Source organism: Miscanthus floridulus, chromosome 8 (assembly GCF_019320115.1).
Source record: "Miscanthus floridulus cultivar M001 chromosome 8, ASM1932011v1, whole genome shotgun sequence".
Taxonomy (NCBI): domain Eukaryota; kingdom Viridiplantae; phylum Streptophyta; class Magnoliopsida; order Poales; family Poaceae; genus Miscanthus; species Miscanthus floridulus.
In genome coordinates this window covers 195,583,023-195,598,622 of record NC_089587.1, presented here as the reverse complement: position 1 = coordinate 195,598,622, position 15,600 = coordinate 195,583,023, and positions in this window count along the sequence as shown.

Genomic DNA, 15,600 nt, shown 5'->3' with positions numbered 1-15,600 from the left:
GTTCTTCACAAAACCCCCTGCCTTTTCCCTTATTCGAGCGCGAGGTCCCTCTTCTTCCTCCTCCGGCCGGAACAGAGCAGCACGCCGACGCTCGCTCTTCCGGCCACCGTGGTGCTCACCGGCGGCGAAGGAGGGGTGGAGGAGCACCAAGGGAGCATAGCGGATCCGTAGGACTAACTTGCTCGGCCTAAGATGAGCCCGGACGTGCTGGCCGCGGCAGCGGCGATCTTGGCCCTCCTCGGCCATGGCGGCGCCCGCGCACGGCCGGCTATTTTAGCTGCGAGGAGACGCAGAAGTGGAGGTGGACGGCAACGTTCGTGTAGCTGGGCGTGGAGAGTCCGAGGGGCAGCAGCAGCGCTGGCAGCAGTGAGCTCGGCGGTGGCATCCATGGTGGCCGTGCTCCGGCGTGCGCGCGCGCAGAGGAAATGCACCAGGGAGGGCGAGAGCGAGGGAGGGAGGCATGGAGACACCTGGGCGCTCGGTTTGAAGCAGCAGGGCATGAGGCGGCGCGTGGCACGGAGGTCAGACGCACGTCGGCCATGGTGGGGCGCGCTCTGGTGCATGGCCGCCACGAAGTCATTCTGACGAACACGCGGCGGGCGACGGTGAAGGTGATGTGGGGAGACGGTTTGGGCCACTTCCAGGCCGAATCAGACATTGGGCCAAGAATGAAGTTTGAAGCCCGTGAACTGCTCTTCATTTTTCATTCAGAGACCAAGGTCATTAGAGCTCTTCAACAGTGGGTAATTAAGCCACAAACTGCTAGTGTCAGCGTATTAACAGCGACAAGCAAACGTTCAAATTGACGGTGAAAACGAGGTCAAACTGGTGCCATCTTTTTACATGCCCTTCCTCATGAACTTAGCTCCAACTTCCATTTTGGGGTCAAGTCAAGTTACTTAACGAAATTTGGAGAACGCGAGACGTCAATGCCGATGTCGATGAATTTCAGACTTAGAATATTTCTAAGTGCTGAAATCAGCAGCAAATTTGATCTTGTGACCTCGATTTGACTTGCTTCCAAGATGATCTAGCTCTTAGTCCAAAAACAAAGTTTGTTCTACATGATATGGACTACAACTTTCATTTAAGGTCCAACCTCAAAACTGGTATAGAACCTGCTGTTCTACTTTGACCAAAGTAGGATCACGATGAAGCTTAAATTATCCTTTTTGATCCATTGGAGCATTTTCTTGGCATTTGCCCAACATGAACCTTTCATGACTTTTGTTGTAGAGTTCATCTAGAGTCATTTTGGCAAGGTTACAAGGTTTGGTTGACATCTCATGTTCTCATTCACTTAATAGTGCAATTCAAGCACTTAGCAAAGTCATTCCAATAAGTATATAACTTATCATTTCATGTGACTTTTTTATTCCAAACTTCATGAAACTTTTCCATGAATCAATATAGATGGGTATTGATGTGAGACACATGAAGATATTCCAATAACACCACCCAAGCATATATCTTGAAAAGGGGTCAATAGGCGAGCAAAGGTGCAATATCCAAGTTTAGGTTGGGGTTCGTTTCTATAGGTTTGACCTTGACATCTTCATCATCACTTAATATACCATGTTTTAGCTCAAACCCATTGCTTAACTGGTGGCAAACACCTGGGGTGTTACAGCCCTCCCCCCTTAAAAGAATCGCGTCCCGAGATTCAGGACGAAAGACTTTTATGGAAGAGAGACATGCTACCAGTTTCCAATATCAGCGATAGCTTTAGGCTACATAGCTTCAAGCATAAGAGAGGCTAATTTTGTCAAGACACTTTCTAATACTTGTCCTTTGTAGTAAGTTTTGTCTGAAGAATTTCCTTCGTTGGCCTTCACGATGTATTGTTACTTTGGGAGGAATCCAAGATAGCAATGTCCTACATACTTCATCCTCGATGTACGAAGAGCGATACAAACATAGACTAAATACTTGTAGCATCTACTTCCCTAGTGGATACAACACATACCATATGGACTTTGCACTAGATGATAATCTTCTGAAGGATACTCGTTGCAATGGTTCCATGTGTGCAGTTCTCTTTCTCTGATAACAATATTGTATGGTCTGAGTCTGCCGAGTGAGTGGTAAACATAGTAGCTGACTCTGTCGGCTCAACGTTCTCGATGATCATTCCTTAGGGAGCCTTCGTATCCAAGTTGCAACAGTGATCTGGGTTGAATCTGATGCAACCTCTTGGGTAAAAAAACACATATAAGGTACCAAAGGCATGTCAGCATTAGAGAACCATTGATGCAGAAAGATGTTAGCATGGCTTGGAGGACAACACAAGTTGCAAGTAATCACAAAACTAGGGACTAGGTCACTACCAAGCAGGTTGAGTACAATTTGCCTTCGTGGTGCAGTTGCACAACAAGTTGGGTTGACTTGCATCGTAGCATACATTTGTCGTCGAGGCTTCCATTCTAAGGCCAATCAATATCTCAAAAACCATAATCCGAAAATCTGCGGTTTAACACCCTTCCAATCTATTTTTGACTTGCAACGGCACAAGTTGACTTGTAGAACATCTTGACTGCTCAACTATTATCGATACGAGAGGACAAAGGTACGGCACAAACATGGGTGCAAGGAGTCTTCTCTAGGGCATGGAGGGTTGTCTAACAGCAATATACCTACAAGTTGTAATTCCTTGGCCGGAATGACAAACACAACCATCTAATGCAAATGATGAACGCAGTCACAGCAAAATTGCAGATTCTGTACCCTTTTGTTTTCTATTCATATCTCACAAACTACTACTCCAATATACACAAATTTTGGTGGGCATGTAGATCCATGGGTCTTCTAACTACTCACCAAAATTCAACTCAACCAAACACCGTTTGACCATCTAAATAATTCATCTACTAAAACTGTTGTGTTCTGAAATGGCAGCAAACCGAGCCGACAAGATATCTCTCAAATCCGATGTTTTACTCAACCAATACTCAAACCAACTTAAGACATTGAAGGGCCCTAAGCAAGGAATGAGATCACCAAGTTTGGGGTCAATCCAACTTCGTTTGAGTCACTAACCGTCGGCTTGAAGATAACCGGTTTAGTGCCACAAAATCTGGCCAGATTTCGTGTCCTCTCTTTTCTTCGCTCCACACATTGAGGTGTGTGTTTGGCACTCTCTAATCTTTCTCATAGTAGCAGCAGCTTTTCTCTAGCCAAGGATGGAGGCTATAGTCTTCCTACATGCTTCTCTGGTAACACTTCAACCATCGTTCTAGACACCAACTTGACTATGCGCAAGCATTTAACTGGTGGGATGTTTTCGCAGGGCACAAAACATTATTCCACATGTAGGGCATTTCTACATTGACAAGGAACCATTCCTATATATCCTTCGGCACTTCATCCAATAGAGTCTGGACACATGTGTTAGTGGCACCTTGGGGCATAAAGATGCTGACTAAAAACTAGGGACGTGCTTTCGCTAGCTCCTACCTAGCCGATACCACGTCTTGTACTATATACGTGATCGTCCAAGATGGAATTGACTTGATAGCACATTTGGAGAAGAAGTAGCACTTGCATTATGGGGCCAGGTTTGCTGTTTCCTTGATCAACATTGTTCTGTGAGATCTGGCCTTCATAGTTACCAAATAGTCGTTACCTAACTGAGGACTAACTTTCCTACTGGTAACAAATCAGTTGTCCCTCAACACTTAAAAAGGTTCCAAATCTTCACTCTTGATAATAAAAATTTTGGTCGAAGCCTACAGATGGTCGCCATTGAAGTCAGCAGAAAGGGGTCACACCCAAGAAGGTCAGTTCGTCTACATCATCCTTATGCACCTAAAGATTGAGAACTTGGACAGGAACTCATATATACCAGGTGACCTATTACATCACATAATATCCTGGTCCATTTATCATCCGACTGGTAACTTGTTTAACCTTAAAGGTGGTGCATCTTTCTGATCCAACGAAAATGACATAAGTTGCTCGCTAGATGACCGATGTCATTACAGGGACAGTCACATCGAGTAGAGTCACTTGTCTACCCTCTTGCAGTCTGTTTAGGTTCCTATTAGTGACCTGCTCTTCAAAGGTTAACCGTTGGACGACTTCACAAGGGAGTCCTATTGCATCTAGTTCGACATATAGATCGCTTGACATGATAAGGAGAGATAACCAAGGAAGAGCTCACATGAAAATAACATGTCGGTGTAGTTCTGTAATGGATCATGACTAGAAACCTCGATACCAATGCGTGCCGAGCAGCACAGCCTTGTGTGTGCACCCACAGGAGGCTCTTGGTTTCGTCGCGGCACCGTAGATCGCTAATTGTGGCACCATTACTGAACATACAACCTACAAGAAATCTCACATGGCACAAATTGGGTTGCATAGGAGGAAGCACTATGCGAAGGAGGGATAGCAAACAAAGGTAGTCACAAGGTTAGGAGTCAACAAGCAGGGGATCCGAAAATCAAATCACAACGCAAGAGAACATAGCTTAATTGCCAAGGACAACTAAGCAGGGGACTTCTTGCTGAAATTCCATATACGTCTTGTGTCCACCAAGTGATTACCAAAACTTGGACGTGGTTCTAGGATAGCGCTCTTCAACACTCGTATGCTTACCGAGGACAAAAGGGGTGATAACTATGGCACTAATTAGATAACAAGCATACATACCCACCACTTGGCTAAACTAGAGGACATTAAGCATGTAACCACAATTATTTCTAGCAAGGCTAAGCACACACTTTTCTCAAGCACTTCCTATTCAAACAACATGGAACACGGCATTCTTGTTTAACTCCACACAAGGAAAATAGTGCAATACATCGATCACAAGTTACTTAGTACTCAGAACAAAGGAAGGGAAGCATATTTATGCACAAGCACAATCATGATGCATGCTCGTCCTATTCGTCCTCACGAAATTGCCAGCCTAAGGTGGCAATCACGTTCTATGTCGGTGGCATAACACATACTCTCTCGATATATAGCTAGTCGTCAGCTACATTCAATCTACGCATTCGTGGTTAGCGTACCCACAGGCAAATTCATTGCAGCCCATCCCCACAAGAGATAAATAAGCGCACAATGAAAACAGTAAACTAAGATACTCTCCATATATACATCCCCAGATGTATATACTTTGATATCCATAGCTACCCGATAAATATACCCGCAATTAAGTACCTTCATATATACATGTGTGTAACATGTAAATATTCCAGTAGCCATAGCTAACTCTCCCTTAGACCGACAGTTGGACGGTCATGCTCTCACAACTCACACTTACCTGGACGTAGAGGCAATTGATCCATACATTACCATTCAAGCGAATAGCATCCATACAATAGCACGCCGTATGGACGACGAAAGAAAAATTGCAATAAAGTACATCCCTTAAAGTTAGTACTTAGATAGCCACCTAATAGTCCTTAACTGGGCATAAAGGAAGATGTCGCTAGCATAGTTTTGCAAATAAGTTTTGACAAATTTGCCTGTAGCTAAAGTTTTAGTTAAAATAGACCTTTTAAAACCAAAACTTAGCTTTTAAAACTATGTACCTGATAGTATTATGCTTAATCTCGCTCTGATACCAGCTGTGACAGAACCGCCCAATTTATACAAGATCAAGTACGGTTGTCCCCGCTAACCCGTTGACACACCCATACTTTCACTCATATAAACCCAGTAGTCCGCCGAGTGTCCCAAAAGACCTCGGTAAATCAACATCACAACCAAGATCGCATGATTAAGCAAATACACATCACATACATCGGGTTGCAGCGGAAATAATATTACAAAGGGGTTAACAAATACTAGTACAAGTTTGGGTTTCAAAACCGCTTAGTGAAAACAACATAGCTTTCAAATGATTACATTAATATAAGTTCCAAATATATTGCTAGCATAGTGACATCATCCGACAAAAGCATATAGATGAGAAGTAAGTATAGAATCACCGAGCCCACCGGTGGTTAGCCACCATCATCAACAGGTAGAGAACATCACCTGCAACAAGGTGGGATAAACCCTGAGTACTCGAATGTACTCAGCCAGACTTACCCGTCGTAAACCAGAAATAAAGTGACACCAAGAATTATGCAAGACTTTCTTTAGTGGGCTAGCTGACTTATTTGCGAAAAGCATAAGCTATCATGAAGAAACCATTTTAAGTACTTTGCATCATCTTTATTATGTCCTATCCATCTAGGTAAGCACCTGTACTATAGCAATCACTTGATTAACCAATTGCATCCAGTTACCAATTTAGATTTAGCATATCCCATACCATCCCGATAACCATCATTGTTCCATAATAATTACTACAATGAAGTAACTCGAGTCAAGTGCTCACTATCCAGGAGCGATGGTGATTCGAATCGATTCCTAACCAGCTGGTGATTTATTCCTTACACAAACCTCACTCACCCGCTAAAGTGAGATATTGATCACCGAGTCAACTTTCTAGGAATCTCGAGTTTGCCAGGAACCACATGTACCCGGGGGCCGACCGACTGCACTTTGGTCTTATCATCTCGCCCCCATGTCCTACCACACCTGCTCCGGCACAGTGCGCTGCGGGCAATCTACTCAGCCCGAAAAATCTCCCAGCTTCGCGGTCGGAAGGTACTTTATCCGGCCAGCTAAATGTAAGGCATGCGTTCAACATGACTCGAGGCCCAACAACGGTCGGTCCTTAATCGACACAGACGGAAACTAACAGCACCCCAGAACCCTGTCTGGTTGTCTCCAACTTTTTCCGTCCGGTCTCCAATTATCCATCACACATGGTTAATTCCAGGATATCATTCTTTCCATAGCTAAATTCTTCTAGTAACCACATATAAATGTAGGTGACCGGATATCACCGATCGCTACCGGTCTAAGCAAGGCTAAGCAGTTATTCGATCCTGACCTAATAGGGTAAAAAGGTAATAAGGTAGGCAAGAATAGTAATAAATGCATCAACGGTTTCAATCAACTCCTACAACTTAATGCAACAATATATAACTCATATATAGAAAGAATTGCTTTTATAAATTAGGAGACTTATAATGCTCCGGGGCTTATCTGGGATCCGACACAAGTCAGTTCAGTTAGCTTGCACCATCCTGGTGACATCTCAGATCCTAGCAAGCGCTTAGTCCTTCCATCTTCGGGATAGATCCATCAAACACCGTCTTTGGGTTTGGCTCCAACATCACGTCCTTCACGTGGTTCATCTAGCGTACCTAGATGAGATACAATATGCAAGTGCATAAATATGAAGAATAGTACCATGAGACACATCACAAAATAGCAAGCAGACAAGCATAGTTTACACTAACACACTTAAGTACTTTGCGATGCTTAACTTAAACATCACACAATCTATTATGTTAAGATGGTAAAGAAGACGACAACACCAATCATGACACAAGTTTTTCCCAAGATCTCAAGTGCTCTAACTCAGTCATCATTCAAGGCATACGTCACACTTAACAATATACAAGCAAGCACTATAATTGGAATCTGCCAATTTCTGGACATGCAAACAGCAGCTACAAGATTTAGCCATAACTGGAGTTACACAAATCCAAATGACTTGCAAGAAGACATTATGGAAAGCTTATGAAATTTTCGACAATTCATATTTAAACCTATCAGCATGATTCCAAAGTTAACAAGGTTAAACAGGCACATTTATCAAGGCTGGTCCAGAAATTCCAGAAAGCTACAATTTCTGAAGACCAACTTAGAACAGTCATAACTCACAAACTACTTGGCCACATGCCATGAAAATTTAACACAAGCTAGTTAGGTGAGTTATCTACAACTTTCTTATTATCATCTCAAGATGATTCTACAGTTAGAAGGGTCAATTAATCCAATAATTGCATCTCTGTCCAAAACATAGACAGAAACTGACATGCCACTTTAAACAGCTATAAATGGAGTTATACATATCCAATAAATGTGGTTCTAGACTTTTTAGAAATCTTATCAAATTCTAAACAACTTTGTTGTAAACACCTAAAGCAAATTCTACTATTAAGAAGGCCCCACAATACCAACAAGGTAACCCTGTCAGAGTTTGGGCAGAAACAACCACTGATATTTAAGCAAGTATAACTCAAGATCTAATTAACCAAAAATCATGATATTTAGCTTTTTGAAAAGCTTAATAAAAGTACTACAACTCATGTATTATCACAAAGTCATGATTCATAACCTAACTAGGCCAATTAATTTAATCTTGCAGGCCTATTCAGAATAGGGGTAAGGCAATACAGGCAATTTGTTATTTTTATAGATCTTAAACTATCAAGCCTAAAATACTGAAATTTTTACCAGACATCACTAATCACATCAGTAACACTTCATAAAAATTTCACATTTATTTGAGTAAAATAACTGCAGTTATAAAAAGAACAAGACATGACTAGCATTAAGAACCTAACTGCCTAAATCTATTTTTACAGCTAAACCTTTAAACTAAAACATGTAATATTATAGATCTAGTGCACAGAGAATTTCATAAGGATTCCAAAAAGTCCACATTTGTTATTTTAGCATTTTTCTACTAATTAATACGGATTTTCAAAGTGTAGCATTCAAAACTGTAAAAACCAGAGAAAACAAGGAAATTGAAATCTTGCATCGGGGTCCCTGCGGAAAACATAAATTAAACGTCAGCGAATCGACCCTTCTTGGCACTATTCACTGGAGTCACAAGTTCTTCACAAAACCCCCTGCCTTTTCCCTTATTCGAGCGCGAGGTCCCTCTTCTTCCTCCTCCGGCCGGAACAGAGCAGCACGCCGACGCTCGCTCTTCCGGCCACCGTGGTGCTCACAGGCGGTGAAGGAGGGGTGGAGGAGCACCAAGGGAGCATAGCGGATCCGTAGGACTAACTTGCTCGGCCTGAGATGAGCCCGGACGTGCTGGCCGCGGCAGCGGCGATCTTGGCCCTCCTCGGCCATGGCGGCGCCCGCGCACGGCCGGCTATTTCAGCTGCGAGGAGACGCAGAAGTGGAGGTGGACGGCAATGTTCGTGTAGCTGGGCGTGGAGAGTCCGAGGGGCAGCAGCAGCGCTGGCAGCAGTGAGCTCGGCGGTGGCATCCATGGTGGCCGTGCTCCGGCGTGCGCGCGCGTAGAGGAAATGCACCAGGGAGGGCGAGAGCGAGGGAGGGAGGCATGGAGACACCCGGGCGCTCGGTTTGAAGCAGCAGGGCACGAGGCGGCGCGTGGCACGGAAGTCGGACGCGCGTCGGCCATGGTGGGGCGCGCTCTGGTGCATGGCCGCCACGAAGTCATTCTGACGAACACGCGGCGGGCGACGGTGAAGGTGATGTGGGGAGCCAGTTTGGGCCACTTCCAGGCCGAATCAGACATTGGGCCAAGAATGAAGTTTGAAGCCCGTGAACTGCTCTTCATTTTTCATTCAGAGACCAAGGTCATTAGAGCTCTTCAACAGCGGGTAATTAAGCCACAAACTGCTAGTGTCAGCGTATTAACAGCGACAAGCAAACGTTCAAATTGACGGTGAAAACGAGGTCAAACTGGTGCCATCTTTTTACATGCCCTTCCTCATGAACTTAGCTCCAACTTCCATTTTGGGGTCAAGTCAAGTTACTTAACGAAATTTGGAGAACGCGAGACGTCAATGCCGATGTCGATGAATTTCAGACTTAGAATATTTCTAAGTGCTGAAATCAGCAGCAAATTTGATCTTGTGACCTCGATTTGACTTGCTTCCAAGATGATCTAGCTCTTAGTCCAAAAACAAAGTTTGTTCTACATGATATGGACTACAACTTTCATTTAAGGTCCAACCTCAAAACTGGTATAGAACCTGCTGTTCTACTTTGACCAAAGTAGGATCACGATGAAGCTTAAATTATCCTTTTTGATCCATTGGAGCATTTTCTTGGCATTTGCCCAACATGAACCTTTCATGACTTTTGTTGTAGAGTTCATCTAGAGTCATTTTGGCAAGGTTGCAAGGTTTGGTTGACATCTCATGTTCTCATTCACTTAATAGTGCAATTCAAGCACTTAGCAAAGTTATTCCAATAAGGATATAACTTATCATTTCATGTGACTTTTTTATTCCAAACTTCATGAAACTTTTCCATGGATCAATATAGATGGGTATTGATGTGAGACACATGAAGATATTCCAATAACACCACCCAAGCATATATCTTGAAAAGGGGTCTATAGGCGAGCAAAGGTGCAATATCCAAGTTTAGGTTGGGGCTCGTTTCTATAGGTTTGACCTTGACATCTTCATCATCACTTAATATACCATGTTTTAGCTCAAACCCATTGCTTAACTGGTGGCAAACACCTGGGGTGTTACACCGGGCCGGCCCATATAGCGTGCCGTGCCTAGGCCGGCACTACGGGCCAAAATGGCGGCTCAGACACGGCACTAAGGTCGAGCCGTGCCAGGCACTGGCACGAAGGCCGTCGGTCCAGGACGTTCCTGGGCCGTGCTGATTCATGTCGTGCTTGGGCCGGCCCGTAGTGCCCAGGCCAAATGGCCAACTATACACGGAGTAGAGAGAGCTAGTATAATAACGTGTCCATGGTCGGACTCGGAAATCATAGTGGCAATGAACTGGTTTCTGTGTATATTGCAGCTCATGTCTTCTTCATTTCTTTTCTTTTCTGATGAACCGGGTTGGAATGTCCCATTGAACTGCAATTTGTTTCGTGAACTGAACAGTCTAGTCAGAAACAACAGGGGGCTGTTTGGTTGGATGTCTATCTCCTACCCAGCCACCCAGGTTCCACAGTGCTATCGTAGAGATGTTTGGTAACCTTTTTAGCCCATTAGCCTAACCTGCCATGAGCACCGACAATGCCCCAGCCAGGCTACCCGGGAACGCGGTGGAATATTGTTTCCCACTAGCCACCTCGGCTAGCACCTCAATTCACCTCTGGTGCGTCATCCGCCTCCGCCCTATGCCTTCCGGCCATTGAGCTCCCCTCCCCATCCCACCTCGCCCCTCTTTCCTCGCTCGCCTTCACCCCAGCCATGCCAGCTGCAGCACTCCCCACCGCCGGCCACCATCCTCCCCACCTGCTGGGCCCCGTGCCTCCGCATGATGCCTGTCCCACGCCTCCGCCAGATCCCGTCGGGTGTTACGAGCGCTCGAGATTCACCGGCTGTGGGCTCGAGATCCGCCTCCTCCCCGGCGGACACATAATTTCTGTAAGAAACATAGTTTTTTTAATCTGTACAAAATCATATTTCAGGGTTTGGAATGAAAAGGATATGTCCAAACGAAAGGGCCTTTGTATAAAAAGACAAAGTATGACAGACAGGTACTTATTCCTTGCCATACTATTTTTCTTACTTTCAACCTAAAATAAATTAAGAAGATTTATATATTATACTGTGCGTATATAACAAGCGTTTTCTTTTAGGAAGGAACAAATGATGAACACGAAGAACGTGAGCAAGAAAATAAAGTGAAGAAACAACGCTAGCTCACAAGGATGGAGACAATACTAAGGTATAATATATTCTAAGATCTTAAGAATTTATTTTCCCGTACCATTTAAAACATATTAAACTGCTATATTGATGTCTACTTTGTTTTCATATCAAATAGGTCGTTCAAGGCATGGATTATCACAAACAGACCCTGCTGATTTACATAATCCAGTTTACAATGTTTAGCAGCTCCTTTTGGTATAAATATAACCCTGTTAACATTGCAAAGTATATCAGGATCTTTTGCTGTACATATTCCCTGATATAAAACCAAATGTATATAGATTTAGGAATGGTCTATTATAAACTTTGGTGATATGACCATTTCCTTAATCTAAATCATAATGCTACTTGCTTGCTACCAATCAAGCCTTTTCTAATATATATGTATATATGGATTTGTACTTGTACACACTTAAATCCCATAGTTTGTAATTGTATATGCCACTGCTCGCACTGAGTGTAGTGCGCTTTTGCTTCTGAATACTATACTAGCTACTTGTTGCGTTTCATATAACTCCATGCCAGACATCTAAAAAACTCATATATAGCACGTTGTTTCTATTTAAAAACTAGACATGGCCTCAACTCAACTATATATTTATGCTACATCTAAATGAACCGGTCCATATGTCCTGTGCCGCGGCAACGCCGCGGCGTTTTTTTCTAGTCCATAGGAATATTGACATATTGTTGGTACCCTATGTTTTCACAAGATTTTTACGCTGAAAAAACATCCGCTGGAACATCTTTGTTTCATTGGCTCACGCATAGGAACGATGCAAATGATTGTGTGAAAGGATCAAATCAATGCTTTTGCTAGTGTGCTGATCGACATGTAGGTGGCGTTCCTCTAACAGATGATGTTTTTTCTCTATAAATACACGTTGTCACATTGTTAGTTAAACCAATCCTATGATTCCTATTCCTGTGATTTCCTATGCCCATCCAAACACCTACTCATAGGAGTTTCCTATGTTTTGCAGTTGCAATCCTAAGAAATTCCTATACATTTCCTATTCATGCGTTTTTCCATTCCTGTATTCTAAAGAGCCCTTACAGATTTAGGAACTCATAAATGTGTTTTCAAAGTTTTACTGACTTAAGGGTATCCCTCGACAAGTTAGGTGCCGCTCATGAATATAACAACTCTTAATTAATTCTTTATTGCACTATCGTTCATTAAAGATCTTAAATTTATTTGATTTAAGGCAGACCAATCCTAATTAAATACAATAAAATAGCTACCTCATCATTATTATTGGCACGAGTATCGCTAGTGCAAATGCATGGACATTTTGCTAATTAAAGCATATAGTACTACTAGTAAGAGTTAGGAGCGCTGGTAGCTCTAGATTCTCTGTGTGAACTACTCCAAAAGGGTTAAACGGACAAATACACCTAAATTCTACTCCACCCGTCCCTAATAACTGTTCCTTTTTGTTACCGGCCTAAGTTTAATTAGATTTGTAGAAAATACGTGTAACATTTGTATCTCCAAATAAATTTATTATAAAAATAGATTCAATGATCTATCTAAAATTATATACCATAAATATTAATATTTTTATATAAAATTAGTCAAATTTATTTCTCGAAAAACGAGAACGACAGTTATTTAGGGACGAAGAGAGTAGTGGGGATATAACAAGAATGGCTTCTCCATTTACACTATGAGCTAAAAAGAGCTCCTCATCAAATCACTTCCACCAGCTTCCCACCTTAATTATTCCACCAAAAATTAGTCTACAGAATAAAGAAGTTGGAGCTAAGAATTACGGAGTGGGGAACTTATCAAACGTACCTTTAACTTAGTTAATTACACGCAAAAAAACTTATTTAATTTAAACTAAAATGTAGTAAAATAACTATTATGATGATTATCTTAAATAAGGCAGATAATGCTAATATGAAATTAGAAGTTTAGAACCCCAACGGGCTAACAATCTAATACGCTAATTAAATGGCAACCCTGACTAGAAAAATAAAACAACAACATACACCTAAATGAAATTAGAAATCATGCACGAGGCCAAGGGATGAAGTTCAATCGATCTTCTACCTATTAGTATGTATCATGCCAACTACAAATCTTGGAAAGTCTTGGCGACTTGTCGTGGAAGGACGACTAGGATCGGAAACGAGGACAAAGGACGATCAGGTGAACTGTCGATAGCTAAACTGGCCGGTGGCTGCGAAGGTCGTCGTGCGATGTGCCAATGCTGCGATTATTTCTGAGCCCTTTTAGTTCGCGAAATTTGGATTTTGGGGTTACTGTAGCACCTTCGTTTTTATTTGGTAAATAGTGTCCAAACATTGACTAATTAGGCTTAAAACGTTCGTCTCGTAATTTCCCACCAAACTGTGCAATTAGTTTTTCTTTTCATCTACATTTAATGCTCCATGCACAGGCCGTAAATATTCGATGTGACAGGTACTGTAGCAACTTTTTGAATTTTGAGGTCCAACTAAACAAGGGCTGATTCGCCGAGCGCGCGCGAGGGCCACTCAAGCTACAACCACGCGTGATTTTCATTTTCCATTTGTGAGCTACGGGCTATCGTTAGATTAAACTATCAGGATATATGGATATCTAAGGGCATGTTCGGCTAGTATTAAAGTCGGTCTTAGCTGATTTATTGTGAGAGAAAAATAAGCCGAATTCAGCGATTTTATGAAGCAAAGTCACAATGTAACTTTGCCTTTGACACTCTCCAGCTATTATCTAACGGCTGTACAAATTCTCTGATCGTATTTGGCTTATAAACTATAACTTATCAGCCAACGAATAATATTTTTATCTTACACTAAATCAGTCAACGGTTCTTTCAGTCATATAAATCAAACCAGCCCAGACCAAAACTGATTGCGCGGATCAGTGCACCGCGACCGTGGGCATCATATCAGCTCGCATTCACTGCTAGCTGTACCAGCTTGATTTGATCGTTGACCGCCAGCCAAACTACAAGTATGGAGTTGAATATCATCGAACGGCGCGTAAATCTCGTGCAAAAAGATTTGGTAATCTTTCTTTAGAATAAAGAAGACAAAAACTGTCAGAGAGCAGCTAGAGACACGTCTTAATACAACTCCAAGAATTATATACACCAATATGCGCCCTCCCTTGGTCGTAAATGATCCTAAATAATATTTTTCTCTCCCGCCAAACCAGCCAACAGTAATAATCCACGATCGTATACGATCGTTTCAGCCCCCGCCAAACATGCTGCTGGATATCCAAATTGGCTCTTCAAAACAATTAGCCTAAGGCACGACGTACGGACCGTGGTGCTGTGTCGTGGTGCAGCACGGCATCTGGCGATGGCGAGCGGTGTCTGTTGTCGACGGCGAAGCGCAGCACCGTAGCCCTGGCACAAGGGGGCTGTGGCTGGCTATGTACTGTATCACCGATTCACCGGTGGAGCCGGATTCAGCGACTTTATGAAATAAAGTCACAATGTAACTTTGCCTCGATCTTCACTCTCCAACTATTATCTAACGGCTATACAAATTTCCTGGTTGTATTTAGCTTATAAGCTATGACTTATCAGCCAACGAATAATATTTTTATCTCATACTAAATCAGCCAACACTACTTTGAGTCATATAGCTTACAATCAAACCAGCCCAGACCAAAACTGATTGCGTGGATCAGTGCAACGCGACGGTGGGCATCAGATCAGCTCGCATTCGCTGCTAACTGTACCAGCTTGATTTGATCGTTGACCGCCAGCCGAACTACAAGTATGGAGTTGAATATCATCGAACGGCGCGTAAATCTCGTGCAAAAAGATTTGGTAATCTTTCTTTAGAACAAAGAAGACAAAAACTGTCAAAGAGCAGCTAGAGACACGTCTTAATACAACTCCAAGAATTATATACACCGATCTGCACCATGTTCGCTTGGTCGTAAACGATCGTAAATTTCCAGCTAGAACAGTATTTTTCTCTCACACCAAATCAGCCAGCAGTAATAATCCACGATCGTATACGATCGTTTTAGCCCCAGGCGAACATGCCGCTGGATATCCAAATTGGCTCTTCAAAACAATTAGCCTAAGGCGCGACGTACGAACCGCGGTGCTGTGTCGTTGTGCAGCACGGCATCTGGCGATGGCGAGCGGTGTCCGTTGTCGAC